At 44.7% G+C, this 20679-nt stretch overlaps 1 protein-coding gene and 1 long non-coding RNA gene across 2 annotated transcripts in view; one reads left to right on the top strand and one right to left on the bottom strand.

Annotated features, from left to right (window-relative positions):
* The window catches only part of LOC146174918 (uncharacterized), a 201051-nt gene that overhangs the window by 43090 nt on the left and 137282 nt on the right, over positions 1-20679 (bottom strand). The gene's annotated exons all lie outside the window — the stretch shown is intronic.
* Positions 8356-9126, top strand: LOC146174919 (uncharacterized). The gene is made up of 2 exons (XR_014702018.1): positions 8356-8545; positions 8920-9126. It is a non-coding gene; the product is annotated as an uncharacterized LOC146174919 (long non-coding RNA).

The raw sequence follows: 20679 nt of genomic DNA on the forward strand, positions 1-20679 counted from the left end.
CCTACGCTTTCCTTGGCCTCGCCGACTGTTGGCTTCTTTCCTTCATGTATTATAACGAGCACCCTCATTTCCCCTTAATTTATCTGCTTGTAGCTTACGGGGGTCTCGGTTCTGGCCGTCTTGAAGCCATAGGTAGCGTAAGAGGGTTCTAGCACTCCTTTCGCCCTCGCTCTTGATCACGTTCTACGTGACGCTGGCGGTAACAAAGGACGTTATACGTCAGCTGCTATGGTTGAGGGTGGCGCTAGTGAACACTCTCAAGGTTCGTATACAGACGACATAATTACCCTAGCAAGTAGCAGGGGGGACAGCGGCCGATGTAGCTCAGTTGGAAGAGCACCGGACGCGATATTCGGAGGTCGTGGGTTCGGATCCCACCATCGGCACGTTGTTTTTTCTTCTACTTTGCGTTTAATTATCTTTCGCCTGAACAGATTACATTACTAAATTATGTGATTATCCAAGTAAACATTAAAAAAAGGACATAAAGTAACATCCCCTACACTTTCCTTGGCCTCGCCGACTGCTGGCTTCTTTCCTTCATGTATTATAACGAGCACCCTCATTTCCCCTTAATTTATCTGCTTGTAGCTTACGGGGGTCTCGGTTCTGGCATTCTTGAAGCCATAGGTAGCGTAAGAGGGTTCTAGCACAGCTTTCGCCATCGCTCTTGATCACGTTCTACGTGACGCTGGCGGTAACAAAGGACGGTATACGTCCGCCGCTATGGTTGAGGGTGGCGCTGGTGAACACTCTCAAGGTTCGTATACAGACAACATAAATACTCAAGCATGTAGCAGGGGGGACAGCGGCCGATCTAGCTCAGTTGGAAGAGCACCGGACGCGATATTCGGAGGTCGTGAATTCGGATCCCACCATCGGCACGTTGTTTTTTCTTCTACTTTGCGTTTATCTTTCCCCTGAACAGCTTACATTACTAAATTATGTGATTATCCAAGTAAACATTACAAAAAGGACATAAAGTAACACCCCCTACAGTTTCCTTGGCCTCGCCGACTGTTGGCTTCTTTCCTTCATGTATTATAACGAGCACCCTCATTTCCCCTTAATTTATCTGCTTGTAGCTTACGGGGGTCTCGGTTCTGGCATTCTTGAAGCCATAGGTAGCGTAAGAGGGTTCTAGCACAGCTTTCGCCCTCGCTCTTGATCCCGTTCTACGTGACGCTGGCGGTAAAAAGGACGTTATACGTCCGCCGCTATGGTTGAGGGTGGCGCTGGTGAACACTCTCAAGGTTCGTATACAGACAACATAAATACCCAAGCAAGTAGCAGGGGGGACAGCGGCCGATGTAGCTCAGTTGGAAGAGCACCGGACGCGATATTCGGAGGTCGTGGGTTCGGATTCCACTATCGGCACATTGTTTTTTCTTCTACTTTGCGTTTATTTATCTTTCCCCTGAACCGATTACATTACTAAATTATGTGATTATCCAAGTAAACATTAAAAAAAGGACATAATGTAACATCCCCTACGCTTTCCTCGGCCTCGCCGACTGCTGGGTTCTTTCCTTCATGTATTATAACGAGCACCCTCATTTCCCCTAATTTATCTGCTTGTAGCTTACGGGGGTCTCGGTTCTGGCAGTCTTGAAGCCATAGGTAGCGTAAGAGGGTTCTAGCACAGCTTTCGCCCTCGCTCTTGATCACGTTCTACGTGACGCTGGCGGTAACAAAGGACGTTATACGTCCGCCGCTATGGTTGAGGGTGGCGCTGGTGAACACTCTCAAGGTTCGCATACAGACAACATAAATACCCAAGCAAGTAGCAGGGGGACAGCGGCCGATGTAGCTCAGTTGGAAGAGCACCGGACGCGATATTCGGAGGTCGTGGGTTCGGATCCCACGATCGGCACGTTGTTTTTTCTTCTACTTTGCGTTTAATTATCTTTCCCCTGAACAGATTACATTACTAAATTATGTGATTATCCAAGTTAACATTAAAAAAAGGACATAAAGTAACATCCCCTACGCTTTCCTTGGCCTCGCCGACTGTTGGCTTTGTTCCTTCATGTATTATAACGAGCACCCTCATTTCCCCTTAATTTATCTGCTTGTAGCTTACGGGGGTCTCGGTTCTGGCATTCTTGAAGCCATAGGTAGCGTAAGAGGGTTCTAGCACAGCTTTCGCCTTCGCTCTTGATCACGTTCTACCTGACGCTGGCGGTAACAAAGGACGTTATACGTCCGCCGCTATGGTTGAGGGTGGCGCTGGTGAACACTCTCAAGGTTCGTATACAGACAACATAAATACCCAAGCAAGTAGCAGGGGGGACAGCGGCCGATGTAGCTCAGTAGGAAGAGCACCGGACGCGATATTCGGAGGTCGTGGGTTCGGATCCCACCATCGGCACGTTGTTTTTTCTTCCACTTTGCGTTTAATTACTTTTCCCCTGAACAGATTACATTACTAAATTATGTGACTATCCAAGTAAACATAAAAAAAAGGACATAAAGTAACATCCCCTACGCTTTCCTTGGCCTCGCCGACTGTTGGCTCCTTTCCTTCATATATATATATATATATATATATATATATATATATATATATATATATATATATATATATACGTTCTCTACCTTGAAGAAGTACGGTCCACCGTCCGAAACTGTTGGAATAAAATAGATAATCGGTAAAGTTGTGCGACATCCAGTCATATATTTATATATATATATATATATATATATACATATATATATATATATATATATATATATATATATATATATATATATATATATATATATATATATATATATATATATATACATATACATACAGGGTGTGCAAACTAACGTTAGTTGTTAAAACATGTCATTTGAGATAAGCCAGACAAATCACATGTGTACGGATGCCATCCACTTGGCGTACCATAGGCAATTGTTTATTTTGTTATTTGTTGTTTAATGATTAACATAATATTTTATTTACTGATTACTGCATTTATACAATAAATGTGATGTGCACAGTTGGAGAGAACCTTCGAGAACCTCCATTTCATTTATTTTTGATAAAGAGAGCCTCTGGTGTATAGTTTTTCTGAGCTGTAAAAAATCCCGCGAAATACGACACATATCACGCTACAAAGCTTTCGCGCGGCACGATTTTGCTGCTCTCAGTAGTGGCTTGAGAGAACAAAGTCATATTTGGCGGTGACTCGACAGCTCATCCCCAGCGGTAGGCTATGTTGGCGATGGTTGCAGCCAGCGCGCTGAGCTCGCTGCGACTTGCCGCGACTTCAGGCCGAATGCCTGAAGGGGACGAAGAAACCACCGTAGATATCTCGGCCTGCCCCTGCAAAGTTGCCGTTGGACCAAGGCACACAATTGTGGCATACGAATGCAGCAGTCACGTGATTATTTTGTATTTTTGCGGGCTTTCCTTAGAGCTTGGAAAAACGATACACGTTAGGCTTTCATTATCGGAAACAAAATGGAAGGGGTTGTTTTATAAGCTGCTCTCCAACTTTGAAGTTCGCATTCATTACTACATGCAATAAGTAGGAAATTAAAAATTATAATTTAGTTACAAAATAGTGCGCTGCAAAATATATATATATATATATATATATGTATATATATATATATATATATATATATATATATATATATATATATATATATATATATATATATATATATATATATATATATATATATATATATATATATATATATATATATATGTATATGTGTGTGTGTGTGTGTGTGTGTACAGGTCGCGACTTATAAAATTTGGTGACAACAAATGTCTCGGAGGAAGGTGATACAGCTTAAAGCAGCGCGAAAACACAAGACTAAAAGGAACAGGAGACGACACAAGCGCTTGTGTGCAGTCTAGTGTTTTCGCGCTGCTTTAAGATGAATCCAATTCAACTCGCCCAGTTTTCTATACTTGTGAAGATGATATGCTGCAATAGAAAGTTATTGTACACGCTTAACACCACCAGGGACGTGGCAGTTATGTAATGAGAGACACAATATTCTCAGTCACACATTCGACCCAACTGTAAAAATAGTAACATACGGCAGTGGCGTCGATTTGAATTCATGGTCGCATCATGAGGCATTGCGTTCTGTTCATAAGAAATTGACATTTATAATTTATTTGAATAGTATGTATAAGTGGCTTTCAAGCGCTAAGCCGTCTTTAAAATTATAATTAAAGAGCGCAAGCTTAGTTTCACGAAATGTTTGCTGAAGTCGTTTTCAGTGATTTATAACAATACTGCTTAAATTGCCATTTTCAAAGGTAATGCATTAAGGCCCCCAAACTATTTTTCTGCTTAGTGGGACACGAGGCGCACAGCTTCTCTATGTTGAAGCTTATCCGCAATTGTGCATTTTGACGAACCGTTGGAAGACGGTTGAGAAAATATTTTTCGAACTTCATTCGCAGGAGTGGATATGAACAATCATAATGCTATTATAAAAACTACATCACATACTTCAAAAAATCGACCACTTGATCTCGGGTACATGTGGACAACGGAGGCATGGTTTCGTTCGTCGTCGTTGAGAGGATATGTTGTTTATCATCGGGACAATCCATTGCACCTCTGTGGTTTGGAAGATGTGGGTACGGTTCTGTTCCGTCATGCGTTGCTCCAACTCTGCAATTCAAATTACAAAAACAAACGTCGGTTATATATCATCTGTGGTTGCCTGCTTACGCTTAAATGAAAACAACGCAAAGCTGGATGATCCACAGCTACCCTCCTGCGGAGCTGCCACATTGCGGACATGTTTAGTGCTCAATAAGAGATGTGATGAGCAAAACATGTGTTAAGCCAAAAATTGCTTTACCGGATGGCACACACTGAATTTGTACTCATCTGAATTGTTCTTCCGGCTTTGTGTGATTCTCGCCCGTACTGAAGACAGGTTTACCAGTACTTCGCCTATCTTGATATACGTTGAGAATAATCCAGCGAGTGAAGTAGGAGGCATTGAGATGTGGCTAGATTTCCAGACTGCAGTCGCGCCAGGCGCAGTAAAGTCCTGGTTAGTGTTGTGAGTGGCGTTGCTGCGTTGGCATCTGGCAAGCATTAAATACTCTGGAATTCCCGGCCGATATTTGTACAGAAATGATTAGTTTCTCTTATTCATGCTTTTAAGCTTATTAAGGGCAACTCCGTTGGCATGCCTTTATCATCTCCGCAGCCTGGTTCGTGTATTGCTGAAATGAACATTTACAGAGTAATTCGCTGCAGCGGTCCTGATTAAAGAAACTTGACATCAGCGGTGTTCTAGGGTATGCAGTGCGAGACTGAGCACAGACCTTTACCTAATAAAAATTGTTTTCGGCATCTTACCTTTTGCACTCATTGACGATTTACATCTACATAATAAGAATAACAAATTCCCAGAACATAACAGATGACACATCCACATAAATTTGACCTCAGGGCAACTGCAATCCTAAGTCACAAAGTCAGCGAAAGATGTCCACAATAGACTTTTTTTTTGCATGATTTCGTCTACAAAATTACATAGACATATATGTTGACATCAATGTTAATGGATATCTTAGAATAATTAAATACCTAACGCTATACTCCGCGCTGATATTAAAGGTGGCTAAGGAGGGCTATGACTGGCCACCAAAATAAACTCATTGATGTTTCCTGGACCTGGAATATTTCCCAAGATCTGATCGCAGATATAGTGCTCTAGATATTTCGCCAATACTCTTCCAGCATAACATGGCACGGACACTAGAATCTCAGCATCAGGAAGGCACCTGACCATGCTGCCCAAAAAAGCGATAGCAGGCGCTTCATTTGTCAAGTTAATTCCCCGCCCGCCCCCCCCCCCCCGATTTTCCGACACCCCCCCCCCCCCCGGCACAACTGCTTTCAATTTGGGTGGAGTTTGCTCTGCTCCGAGCTGCAGACATTTTTAGAATATGTCGAGGCTGTGGAACGCCCCCGCCAGAGTTCCTTGCCTTTCCGAACTTTACTTCTTAGTCCTTTTGATTTTTCTTCTACTTGCTCATATTTCTGAGTCCTTGAGGTTCAAGGAACTGGTACTCATACTTGGCAATTTCTTCTAAGGAACTCTAATTTCGTTTTGCAGGAATACTGTTACACTGCACTGAAAAATGCAAACTGTTTTGACCCCAACTTGTCACGTACACCTTCAAAACTCTTTTTTGTGCTTAACATACCAAACCACCTGTTGAAAAACTTTGACCAGGCGGTAAAGATACTACTTACCTGTAAAAAATATTATTTAGCGATGTGAAATTTCTTGCGAAAACTCTTCCGTGTGCCCGAGTATTTGGAGGAGTGAATTTTGCCTTCGTAGTAATCCATGGAAAAATCATTCAATATACAGCGCGAACAAACGCGGATGAAAGGAAGAAACCACAGGAACAGGAACTCGCCTGCTTAACTATCTATGGAAAAAGAAGCAAGCTTCCTAAAAACACATTAAGCCCTTCCTGATTGGAATATATGCTCAAGACGTTTGCCACTCAGAGCAATCCCTACCTCGCCCTATGCTATCTATTCATATCGCTGCAGGCACGCGTCCAGGTCGTCGCTTTTGACTTCAAAATAACCCATCTGCTTTTCAGGATGGATGAATGGAATAACTATTTTTTCCATCAACGAATCAAAGAACAATGAAGAGTTGAGTTCTTGTCGCAGTCACCTTCCTCCCATTTATGCACGTTAGAATCAGTTGAAAGTCGGACAAACATCTCGTCAACCCACAGCCCTGAAAACGTTAAAGTCCACCTGCGAACAAATTAGTAAGATGATTGGCAGTATATCCGGCAACCACAGTGGACTTCTTGAAAGAAAAAACCATTCACCTTGTTCAGGCGTTCGTCGTTAGTCATGTGGTGTACGTGGCGCCCTACCTCAAGCTGAGGAAGAGCGACCATGGGATGCTCGATGCGATGATTTGGGCGACGGTTAAAAATGGTCTAGCACTCCCGGCCAGAGTGTCTACGGAGCGCCTGCTCCAACTTAAGATCCATATTACAATAAGGGAGCTGATTGAGGCCCACAGAACAAGCCCAAATGCTAGGCTGTCGGTGACCAGCACAAGGATGCAAGTCCTCCGAGACCTCAATCTAGGGCTTCTCCCGACCACAGAAAACAGAGCGGACATCCCGGAAGTGTGAAAAAATACTTTTGTGTTTAAGCCTCTCCCCAAAAAATGAATTTGGAGTATAATCAGGAGAGATGTGAAGCCCGGGCAAAATTTATACAAATAACTATGGCAGTAAGACAGGCGCATATTACGTGGATGCAGCGGGTCCCACCGAGGATGGCATCTGCACCATTGCTGTTATGCATGAAGGAATGCATGTGAAGCGCTCTTAGTGAAAACTAACGACACGCTAATGTTGGAGGAAGCGGCAATTACACTGGCCGCCACCCACTGCGACGCAGCCTACATAATGTCGGACTCGCAACAGGCCTGCCGAAATTACCTGCTGGGTAGGGTAGCGCCACTCGCACGCAGAATAATATTGACACATACGAAAAGTTCAGATTCGGCTACTAGTAAAAAACAGGTTATATGAGTGCTCGGCTACCTTGGGGTGTAGGGGAACGAGACCCCTCACGCGGCTGCCCGAGCGTTCCTCCTCTGGGGTTCCGCTCAATACTCCGGTTCTACCGAGGCAACCATTTCAATCCGATTCACTACTTATGCGGACATTCCCTAGTAGCACAATATGTTTCTGTAACATTGCAGCAACATTGTCAATGTTGTACAATGTTGCGATAACATTGCACTACATTTATCCAACATAATGTGAAAACTTTCAACATTCGATAACGTTGCTGCAATGTTAACAAGTAACATGCTGGCAATGTTGCTCTAAAGTTGTCTTTCCACATTGCAGCAATATTGTCAAATGATGTATAAATGTTGAACCACATACGATGACATTGCTATAACGTTTACTTTATTGGCTAACTGTCGTTCTTTCAGACTATTTCTATTTCTGCAGCCCAAACAGAGAAGCCGATATTAGGTCACTCCATTGAACTTGTCACTTCCCCGCATGACAATATTTATTTATTTTTTAGTTTGAGTGCAACCTTGCATGTAATGTGTGTAATGTACATGCGATGAACAGTACAAGTGTACTGAACTTTGTTACACTGAAATAGAAATATATATATTTATATGCAATATATTTAGACTGCTGAGATTGCATTATCTTTCAATTAAACATGCAGATTAAAGTTGTAACTGCTGAAGAAATTTAGTTCTGTTTTCTCTAATTCCCGCAGCCTAATGGTCATGAAGATCATCGCGAATCCAAATCGAGTCGAAATCGCGGCCTCGCCGAGAGCCATTCCTGCCAAACCGCGTGTAAGGGGCGATCGCGGCAAATTCTTCACGTGCATGGAGCATTTTCCTTCTTCCATGGCTCACTTGTGTTTCCCTTATTCTAGCATAGTTTTCTTGTGGTCGCCGTGTTCTTGCTGCTGTGTTGCATTGCGTCTTCATAAGAATTCAGCTGAAATGACGGAGGCCTGCACAGAGGATAACATCAGTGGTGAGTGATTTCTAACCTACGTTGTTGAGCTGTGACACGTGTTGCCTGGCACAAAGCCAGTAGTGCATATATGCATGTGTTACTCATGCCCTTCGTGATAGTTTGGTAAAGTGCTACATTCATTGTATCATGAAGAGAGTGAAGTGTTCGCTAAGCGAAGTGTCGATCCGGCAACGACGAAGAATAGCAGAGGCTGTTAACGACCAACTAGAAAACTGTTCGGCAGATGTCAGTCCTGATAATGGTCGTGACAGCAGATAATGGTCGCGACAGCTGTCCATGTCTGTGTTCATAGAGCAGCGTAAAAATTTTGTAATTAGAGATGTGCCCACCAAGATGCTTAGTTGAGCAATTCGACTTTTTTTTTTTTTCAGGGATGCAGCTTCACTTGTGACAACATCATGATTTGGAAGAGACCCTCATCGTGACCAGCTGGAGGCTACCAGGGCACAAGCATTTTTAGACATGCTAAATTGTTCAGTCAAATGCTGACAATACTTGTTTGTAGTTTTCCAGTGCAATGGCGCATGTCCAAAGAAGGAAGGATTAAACTAGTCGTAATGACTCTACTGTTCATAATACGTCTGCTTGTTTCTGAATACCGAACTAGGTTCTACTCCTACTTTGTATATTTGTGTCAAGTTTCTGCACAAAATAGTGCTACACTGTGCTATAGTGTTTGCATAAATAGTTTACTGAAGTGATTTATATTTGTAAATGCAAGTTGAGGGGTGGTAGGTGCATTTTCATGCTATGCTATTGTGCCCAGTAACTGTTCAAAACATTATCTCTGGTTCTTGTTCCTGAGTAGCCGGTGTGTTGTTTTGTAGCTTTGTTGCAAGTTACTTCATAAAGTAATTAAATAAAATAAATCTTGTCTGTGAAATGTAGGCCCATGTAGCACATTTCTCAATCTATGCCAATGTGCCTGTGTAAATGTTCAGTATGTTATATATCTGCTTCCGTTTTCTGAATAGGCAGTACTGCTGTTTTATATTTTGTTGCAAGTTTCTGCAATTAATTTACTAAAGTGTCATGTTTGTAAAACTCAAGTTGAGGGACATGCACATTTTAAAGCTATGCTGCTGTGCTTAGTAACTGTTGACATTATTTGTGCTTCCTGTTTTTGAGTAGCCAAATCGGCTGTGTGCTATGTATGATTGTTGCAAGTTTCTGCATAAAACGATTGTCTTGAAGTAAATGTCTTACATTTGTGAAACTAGCTGCTGTATGTCAAGCTAATGAGTATACTAGAATCAAGCTTGCTGTTAGGCTAATTGAATAAATTCTTGACAAATAAAATAGTGCTAGAAAACAAATGATGGTTATTTGTAATGCACATGTATATATACAAATCATTCTAATTGCCAGAATAATCACTTTCAGTGTCATTTTCAGGTCACAGCAGCTTATAGCATCTAAATGAGCACTGGTACAGAGCTGATGAATATTACATTTAAGGTCTCATTCAGAGCAAGCAGCTTGAAAAGTGGGGAAGAGCTGTGTTGTCCAGTGCAGCCTTTTAGGTATTCGTACTCCTCTGCACCGCACTGCCGTGTGGCTACGAGTAATGTTTAGTTGCTCATTCTTGCGACCTTAAGCTACCATAACCACTGTGGTATGACGATACCATTGCACATGGTTTAGCCTTTTACAAGATATATTTATTGAACAGCAAGCATCGATAGCTAGTGGCCATCAATGCGGCGGAATATTTCAGTAGCTTGGAATGCTGCCTGAAAGTTTCTGAAACATTACAATAGCTTTGCAGCAATATTGCGCTAACGTTGTCATGGGAATGTTGCATGTGTGCAAATAAAAAGTTGTACCAATATTAAGAAAATGTTGCAGCTACGTTGCATTAATATAGTCTTCAGAACTGGCTTAAACATTGACTAAAGGTTGTTGTAACATTGGTGCAATGTTGCTTCAATGTTGTCTTATGTATGTTGCATCAACGTGGCAAAAAGAGGACACTAGCCACGTTAAGGCAATGTTGAAAGCAAACATTGCGGCCACATTGAGGCAACAAAGTGTGCTACTAGGGTTACAAATTAATTGCGCCTCTGCAGGAGGGCACTCCCGGGACTCACTAAAGGTTGACAGATCTGAGAGTACCACCTTATATGGCTCCAAGCCGGGTTTTTTTTTAAATCTCGCCATACTAAAACATGTGGACACGACATTCACAGGTAGGTGAAAATTCTGCGGGCAGTACATGCTGACCTATACCATATGGTGGGGGCCTGCCAACAAAATACAAAAATAAAAGCTATAAAACAGCCAACTAGGGAGGGCTGGCAGGCGGCCCTGTCCAGCTCGGGCCTGGAGGCCCAGCGCGTCCTGGTCCAGAGAGCTCGGGCAGCGGCGTCCCGGAATAGGGTCTGCCACTCAGCTCCACAATCAAACGCACCTCCATTCCCAAATCATATAATCGTATATAATCATATAACGACCTCTGTCAAAGCTACGACAAGCTCCGGAAGGAGCGTGTTTTGATTCACCAGCCTGATGCACCACTCGCTGGACTAGCCGCGGAGAGGGAGTCATCTAGCCTCTCTGAAGACATCAAGGCCTTCGTACGCCAGGAGGTCGCGCGACAACTGTCCCTGCAGCCATATGTTAAGGAGTCATCAACAACTGGCCTTGTTCCGGAGCTTCGCCGTGCAATCCAGCAGCATGTATCTGAAGTCTTCCCTAATCCTGTTCCTCAATCAGCTCCAGTCGCACCCTCAATGCCGTTCCCCACGCTCACAATTTCATCGTCCCTCGTTCCGCCACTGAGCTACGCTCCAGCATTCGCGCCGGCTCCTCATCAAGTATTGCGTCGCACGTATGCCGAAGTCCCTTCAAGTCCACCGCCTGGGCCAGCATATGCCTATGCTCGCCCCCCACGCGGTCGGCACCAACAGCTTTTGCTCCCCCCTCGATTCCGACACGATCTCCATGGCGCACTTCAGACAACAGGCCTATATGCTACCACTGCGGAATCCCTGGGCACACCACACGCTACTGCCGGCGCCGAATAAATATGGCCTTTGCTGCACGGCCTGCGCCACCTTATTTGACACCCAAGATCCCAGTCCCAGAGGGTCCTCCAACTGCACCCCCTGATCCTCCGGACTTCCTCCCTCGTCATTCGCCATCATCACGTCGCCGCTCCATCTCACCAATGCGCCGACGACCCGCTACCCAGCCGGAAAACTAACCGCCGCAGTTCGCGAGGCACGAACTGCGTTTTCGACAGGATTTCAAAGTCCTCGTCTTAATCTTGCGAACGTTATTCCTGTCATCATTGAAGATGTTCATACTCTTGCGCTCGTCGACACCGGTGTCGCTGTATCAGTTATCAGCCAAAAACTCTGCCGCTCCATCCGAAAGGTGACTACGCCCCTCGAGGGACCATCGCTTCGTACCGCATCCGCTCACAGTATACAGCCGACAGCTATCTGCACTGCTCGCGTCGTCATTGCTGCAACCTTGTACATCATCGAATTCGTCGTTCTCCCCAAATGTTCTCATGACGTCATTCTCGGCTGGGCATTCCTGTCCCAGCATCATGCTATCATTGACTGCGCCAGTCCTCAAATAGAGCTCATTGAATCGGGTGATGCACCGTCTGATGTCGCAGCGTTTTCCGTTCTTTGTCTTCTTTACAATAATAATTTATTTATTTATCTATTCAATAATAATATAGTAATTGGATCACACGAAAGGAAAGGCACAGTATCTGTCACGCTTGTTCTGTGGACACCTGCACCGCGTCGTAAGAGAAGGGAGGAAGATGGAAGTGGAAGAAGAAAGTGAGAAAGGGGTGCCGTAGTGAAGGGCTATTGAAGTCATTTCAACCACCTGGGGATCTTTAAAGTGCACTGAAATCGGACGCGCACATGGACACCTCTTCGTCTCGCCTCCATCGAAACGCAGCCGCCGGCGGTTGGGCTTCTTCTGAAGTTCAATTTCCTTCTCGCGTTCTTCTGCATCCTCCGCTGCTTCCTTCTCACGCTCTGCTATTACTCCCTGAGCTTTACGCGCCCCCTGCTCTTTGTGCACATCGTTATGCGCCTGCGCTCTTTCATCCCTAAGCCTTTTCATTTCTTGCGCAAATGGACTCGACTATTTCTTGCTTAGACCTAGGTTGAGAATCATCTCTAAGTCCACACTCTCCGCCTCAAAGTTTCGAAAGAATTCGAGATTAAAATAAAGCTTCAGCATTGCAGCATCAAACACAGCTGTATGCTGACCAATCTTTTTTCCTTTGCACTTCAGGATCTCCTCGGAGCTACGTTGCCGCGGCAATAATTATGTTAAGCCACACTCGCGGACCATCTTCAACGATTTATAGCCGTATAAGCCACAGCGCTCTCAAATGCCGTAACAACAAAACCGGATTGGCCTTGGCAACCAGCGACCATAACCTTACGACACTAGTTCTAGCGGCTCTGCAGTAGATGACACAATGGATCCCCAGCATTAACGTTTGGAAAAATCTCAAGGACGCCTCAATTTTTCAATAGAATGCCCGTAGGCTTCAGTCCCGAATTGCAGATATTCGACAATATGTTCATGAAAATCGCATCCCCATCCTTGGTATTGTGAGCCGAATGTACCAAAGTTCTTGCGACTGTCAGGCTACGAGACATTTGCATGTCCAACACACCAGGGAAACCGCAAGGGCATCATTTATATTCGACGAGAACTCACATATGTAATCCATCAGTTTTCTCCCAGCAATGATAACCAGTACGTTTGCCTGACAGTGAAGAAGCGCAATCTCACGTTTACACTTGTGGGTGCGTATATGTCGCCATCAAGTTGTTGTGATGCCACATGATGGCGCGACTTGATGGAGATTACACCTGACTCTTGGATCATCCTAGCAGACTTTAACGCTCACCACAACATGTGGAGAAGTGTTCGAATGAGCCTCAAGGGAAGAAAGCTTGTGTCCTTCGCCTCTGATAATGACCTGCAGTGTCTTAATGACGGTACACTGACTTTTATTCGAATGGCAACTTACACCAGCTGTCTTGATTTAGCTTCCATATCTCGATGCCTTACCAGCAACGTCCAATGGTTTGCAGATATAGAAACACAAGGAAGTGACCACATTCCTACATATGTGATCATTAATGGCCTTTTCCCATACACGACTGTCCCACGAATGCACCGCATCGATTGGTCGGAATTTTAAGCAATTATGGAAGACACTTGCACAACAGGCCTCTCTGCAGGTATTAAGAAGAAAAGTAAGGAGCCCATGATAAACGCGATGTCTTTCTTACCCCAAATGCCTACCAGAGTTTGATATGCAATTGCAGCGTCTGCGAACATTGCGACGGATGGCAGAGCGTAGATACCGTCTCACGAAGTTACGCCTCGACCTCAGAGAAGCGAGGCGCATGCAAAAGAAATTTCAGCGCAGAATTCACGCCCTCCAGGCAAAACGTTGGCGGTCATTCTGTGAAACGCGTTATCCCCGCAAGCGTTTATCACACATCTGGAATGTCGTTTGTAGTCTCCGAACATCCCCTAAACAGCCCTGCCCATTCAAATCACTCGCACTCTATCAAAGACGAAGTGAGTTCGAGGTTGCAGAAGATTTCTGCGCTAGGGTAGCAGGCCAATCGACTCTAATGGCAACGCTACATTTCAACGATGTTCCAGCTTCACGGCATTCACGAATGTACCTTTCCTTCTCCGTGGAAGAACTTGACGCTGCGCTCGCTTCTTGCAGACGGTTATCATCGCCGGGTCCCGAAGGTGTAACATACACTGTGCTTGGAAATCTTGGACAAGAATCTAGGTATGCTCTCTTGGATTATTACAACAAATCCTGGAGTGAGGGTACAGTTCCAGAAGAGTGGAAGTGCAGTCGTTTAGTTCCGCTCCTGAACCCTGGCAAATCGCCTCTGGACTTGAAATCATTCCATCCAATTGCACTAGCTAGTTGGGTTGGTAAAGTACTGGAAAGAATACTGCTTACACGTATTGAGTGGCAGCTGGAGCGCTACCGCATATATTCGGATAAAATGTCAGTTTCGACGTGGACACTCTTCAATTGACAACGTGGTGAACCTGGTATCATCTGTACAACGCCAAAAAATTTTGAAGCGCTTGCCCGCGGCGTTGTTCCTGGATATCAAGAGCGCATATGACAATGTCACTCACCAGACCATTTTGGACACTCTGGAAGCTGCTGCGCTTGGCGGTCGTGTCTTTTATCTGGATAAGCTTTTATTTATCCAACATATCTCACGTTATGCAGACTGAGGAAGGCCCAACATCTCATTTCACTTCCCGTGAAGTCCCACAGGGCGGAGTACTAAGCCCAATGCTTTTCAACATTACTCTTTTATTTTTATTTATTTATTGAACCCTCAGGGCCGAAGGCATTAAAGAGGGGAGTGGTTACAAACTATAACATAGAAAAATACAGAAACAAGAACAGGCATTGGGCTTGTCGACTTAATACCACAGTCGGCGCAACTTTCAATATATGCAGATCACACCTGTATCTGGGCATCAGGAGTTACGCATCCACAGGTTAGAGCAAGGCTTGAAAAGGCGGCAAGTGTTGTCGTGGCCTACCTCCACCTGCAAGGTCTACATTTATCGACTGAAAAGTGCTCGCTAGTTGCATTTGCATTCAAGAACATGTCACCTTACATCGTACGCATTGATGGTAAAGCAATACCCTGTGAAAGCAGCCATCGCTTTCTGGGAGTGATAATCGACCGAAATCTTTCGTGGACTCCCTATATTTCATTCATGAAAAAGCGGCTGACAGCAATTGCTCACGTACTTGCCTCTATTGGGGAAAAGTCACGAGGAGCTTACGTGCGGTCGATGCTCCAACTATACCGTTCATTATTTATAGGATTTCTTCCGTACAGCATGCCTGCACTTGTAAATATTAGAAAAAAACAACTAAGGAATTCTACAGAACGCTCAAGCGCAAGCTCAGAAAACCTGCCTGGGATTGCCGAAATGTGCCTCTATGGCTGCTACCATTTTAATTCCACAGGAGCATCATATATCTACCTACCTAACAGTTGACGCCCTGAGGGCACATTTCCGACACATCTCTCGGGTTCCGTGTCATTATTTGGCCAGTCTTCCCATTACCAGGCCGCGTACATCGTTTACAGAGACCGTTGATGCGCACCGGACTATTTTGTCGTCCCAGTTTACACCCGCACCTAGACTTCACTCTCCACTATGGAGCCTGAATAAAGCACACGTGCTTCTTTTGAATGCCCGGCATAAGGAAGAAGGTCGAGCTATCGCCGACAGAACTAAAGCAAATCACTCTTGAATACTTTCATGAGTACCATGCAAATCGTATGCACGTCTACACCGACGGTTCAGTGAATGCCGTGAGTTCTTCAGGCTCCATGGTCGTACTCCTAATTAATATAGAAATAAAAGCTAGGAAAATTCACCAGACTTCTTCAACAGCTGCAGAGCTAACCACTCTTCGTGTCGCAATTAGGCATATCAGTCAGCAGAGCGCTCAGCGGTGGTCTATTTTCACAGATTCAAAAGCAGCCCTGCAACCCCTGAAAGCGACTGTTCGCCGTGGGGCCCATGAACAACTCGTTGCCGTAATACGACAATTCATCGCTATGCAATTAATAAAGGATATGACATCATCTTACAATGGCTTCTAGGACACAGCGGCATAGGGTGCAATATCCAGTCGGGCGAGGTCGCACGAACAGCCTACCAAGACGGCGATGGGGTATTGATTGCGGGCAGGCTTCGCGCACTTGCGCGGGAACACACGCTCTCCTTATGGACTTCTGGCCAGTTTGCGAACAGCCGCTTAAAATCCCTGGACCCTGACCTGAAGCTCCGGCTTCTACCTGGCCTACCCCGACGTGAACAAACTTTGCTGTGCCGCCTGTGGGTTGGTGTAGCATTCACAAACTCGTATTCTTTTATGATAGGCATGACAAACAGCCCAGCATGTACAAACTGTGGGTGCGATGAGTCTATAAGCCACATTCTTTTTGAGTGACCCATATACACTGAGGAAATGCAGTGTCTATGCCGTGCGCTGGAGCATCTAGATGGACACCCATTAACTGAAATTAAGATTTTAGGTCCCTGGCCACGGCGATTGTCTGCGGTGAAGGTGAAGCAGGTACTGCTCCGCTTTATGAAAAGCACAGGCCTAATCGAAAGACTGATTTTTCTGTTATGTTATGTTATATGACTGTTACATGATGTGATGTGACATGTCTGTGATGTGACTGTACTAGCTTCACCTATCCCTCTCTCACAACTTTTATACCCACTCACCCCTTTCCCCCAGTACAGGGTAGCAAACCGGTTTCTTTCACGGATTAACCTCCCTGCCTTTCCTCCTAATCTTCCTCATCCTCGGCCTTAGAAGCTTTGTTTTTTTCCGACATTTAGAAAGTGCGCATAAGTGCTTTATGCAACAAGATTCTTGACAGCGGCTTCTCCGTGAGTAACCGCAGTGACTCCAAATGCTGATGGGAATTTCAGGCCACCGCGAGCAACCTGAGCTGTTAATGAACGGGCATCATTTGCCGAGCTTTCAACTCTACCAGCAACCAGGCTATCTGGGCAGCTTTCGAATTACACGAGCATGCGCACAATAGCCGCCAACATAAGGAATTACTCGCATATGCAACTTCAGAGCATAAAGGTCAGCGTCAGTAACTGTTACCTGGAAACTGTTATCGCTCTCGATGCTGGAGTCACCAATGTCTTTGAGATCTTCGGTAATCGTCACGGGGAGGGAGTTTTGGAGACGGATCCTTCCTTCAGTTTCGTACAGCTGACGCACTGAAATGTGATACTGGCCTACTGCCATCTGCGTGTATTGCCCAAAGCGGATTTCTAGAGAGTCAGTTTGAATTTTCCTAAAAGTACATACATTTGTCCAAGTTTGATAATACAATACTTTGCAAACTCCCTCAGAGAATATGATGAAAGCCGTAAATCGCTTAATGTTTCCTTCGTCAGCATTCCTCTTGATGTAAACCTCATAATGACAGGCACTGATTTGTAAAGTATCAAGAACTGTGACTGACGCTTTCAGCCGTGGTGTGCTTTTGTTAAAGATGTGAAAACAACATTGTGCACATTGTCTGACATGACTGTTCACATTTTAGAAACTTATGCAGTTTTGAGCCGCAATCTCAGCTCTTCAAGAGTTGAGAAGCAACGTTGTTGCTATTCTTCCTCATATGTCGTGATAGATTCTTCGGGAGCCCCAGCTAGTTCTGAAGCTTCCTGTCGAGTTCGTTTCACGTCAGGCGCCTCTCTAGTGTGGGAACCAGCCCTTGATGGGTAGGGCGGACACCCAAGGAACCAATTTGGCACTGATCTACGGCGTAAACGAGACACCAGCAAGTTCACTTCAAGCACCCTCCCTGTCCTCGGATCGGTGTATATTGATTTCTACTCGAGACAGGAAGGATGAAAATCATCAGCGCCTACCTGCGCAAACACGAATTACATGGTTAGTTAACTGGCAGCCACTTTACAAGCGTGATGTGAACGATGTGGAGTTGATGAAACGACTGAGCCCCTCCTTGGTGATTGTCCTGTTTTTGCAACTGAACGACATACGCTGCGTACTGCACTGGATCGTCTCGACGTTCAATCCTTAATGGAATGGAAGGTCGTGGGACCATGGCTACAGAAGTCATCTGCGCTCAAAGCCAACAAGGCGCTTCTTTGCTTTTTAAGAGACTAACCTGATTGACAGACTGTGACTTTCTCACCTCCTCTCCTCTTCTACTCTCCCCCTTTAATCCCAATATCCCCTTCCCCAGTGCAGGGTAGCCAACTGGAATTCATTCTTTCTGGTTAACATCGCTGCCTTCCGCTCTCCTTCTCTCCTCCCTCCCCCTCCTCTAATTTACAAGCATTACCGTTACTGATTATGCTGCCCCTTCGTTACATTCAAAATTACCGCTTTCGTTAATTGAAGATGTATTGTCACGATAAAAGCTATAAGCATGCAATAATAATCTCACCTTGGTGTACGAAGTTGGAACAAAACGCTTCTGGAGAAGAGCACGTATCCATTTATTCAGGCTGTCTTCGTCTTTCGGAAATAAAAACACCTGAACCTTTTTACCTTTTAGGTAAATGCCAGAACAGCCTGGCAGACGGCACTTATTTGGCATCGCACCTTCAAACTCTTGCAGGACTCCGATCGATGCTATATGAGGAATGTAGCGCAAGTAGCAAGCACTGACACGCTGACCGCAGTGGCACACAGAAATTCCAGCCGTTCAGACGAGGTCGGTCACCGCGGCCGCTGTCGCGGCTTCCGTCATGGCGCAAATTTAACCACATTCGTGACAGAAAGAAGGGAGGCCTGGAATGAAGGCCCTCGGGCAGTTACGTCAAAACTTTGGGCGTAGGCCTGAAAACCTGTCTAGGGGGTGTTAGTCGGATAGGCATAAATAAGGAAAAAAGGTCCTTTATCAGTATTTTTATGCCTTACTGTGTTATAGGCCTATGTAATGAGGGAAAGCTCGTCATCCCAGTTCTTATGATGAGAGTCGCCATACATTGCAAGCATGTTCGCCAGTGTCTGCTTTGTACGTTCAACGAGGCCGTTTGAATGGGATTTTACGGTGTAGACTGGCGAAATTGGCAAGCACAAAGGCGCAGAAGCTGTTCCACAGCGTCTGTCGTAAACTGTAGGCCACGGTTACTAATAATGACATGGCTCATGACAGAGGGCGACAGCGTCAAGAAGAAAGAGACGTCAGCGGTGGTAGCGGAAAGGATGGCTTACCAAGATACTTTGTTGGCGAGTTTGTACTTATTCATTATTAATATAAACAGCTCGAACACGAAGACAAGGGACAAGAAACAAGAAAGCCACAGTACATGCGCTGACTCACAACTAAGCCGTTTACTCCAAGGCCCACACAAAAAACAAACACGAAGAAAATGAAACAGTCACGTGAAACAACCCCTGGGTTCACCTGCTGCATAAAAAATTACTTTAAAAAATCACTTAAAAAAGACACCTCTTTGCTAGAAAGAGCAAGAGACGTCTTGCTGACACACTTATTGTCCGTTGAAATAAAATACGATTCCACTATCTCTCTCGTTATCTTCTCTTTGTGGCGATATAAAATCTTAACACTGTCAAACTTAGGAGTGCACTTCTTCTTGTCCTTCTTCATTATTTCACATGACTGGCAATGGGATACCAGAAACGTTTTGTCCTTTCCAATTTCCAAGTTGTTACAGTGTTCCTGTAGTCTCTTATTAATACACCGTCCGGTTTGTCCTATAAAACTGGCTCCACACGAGAGTGGAAGCCTATACACAACACCTGTCTTGCATCCAACATATGGGTTTCTATGTTTCACCCCACATTCTTGCTTCTTCGCTTCTCTTTCCCTTTGAACAGCCGGGCAGATCCTGTTCATCTTGAGCGGGGCGGTCAGTGCGACGTCCACATTATACCTCTTGCCTACATTTTTGAGGCCATGCGAAATCCTGTGCACATAAGAAGCAAGAATGTGGGGTGAAACATAGAAACCCATATGTTGGATGCAAGGCAGGTGTTGTGTATAGGCTTCCACTCTCGTGTGGAGCCAGTTATATAGGACAAATCGGACGGTGTATTAATAAGAGACTACAGGAACACTGTAACAACTTGGAAATTGGAAAGGACGAAACGTTTCTGGTATCCTATTGCCAGTCATGTGAAATAATGAAGAAGGAGAAGAAGAAGTGCACTCCTAAGTTTGACAGTGTTAAGATTTTATATCGCCACAAAGAGAAGATAACGATAGAGATAGTGGAATCGTATTTTATTTCAACGGACAATAAGTGTGTCAGCAAGACGTCTCTTGCTCTTTCTAGCAAAGAGGTGTCTTTTTTAGGTGATTTTTTAAAGTAATTTGTTATGCAGCAGGTGAACCCAGGGGTTGTTTCACGTGACTGTTTCGTTTTCTTCATGTTTGTTTTTTTGTGGGCCTTGGAGTAAACGGCTTAGACTTAGCTGTGAGTCAGCGCATGTACTGTGGCTTTCCTGTTTCTTGTCCCTTGTCTTCGTGTTCGCGCTGTTTATATTAATAAGGAAATGATGGCGGCAGCTTCATACTAACGCGTGAGATGAT

This window comes from Amblyomma maculatum, chromosome 11 (assembly GCF_055883805.1).
Source record: "Amblyomma maculatum isolate TAMU_Amacu chromosome 11, ASM5588380v1, whole genome shotgun sequence".
Taxonomy (NCBI): Eukaryota; Metazoa; Arthropoda; class Arachnida; order Ixodida; family Ixodidae; genus Amblyomma; species Amblyomma maculatum.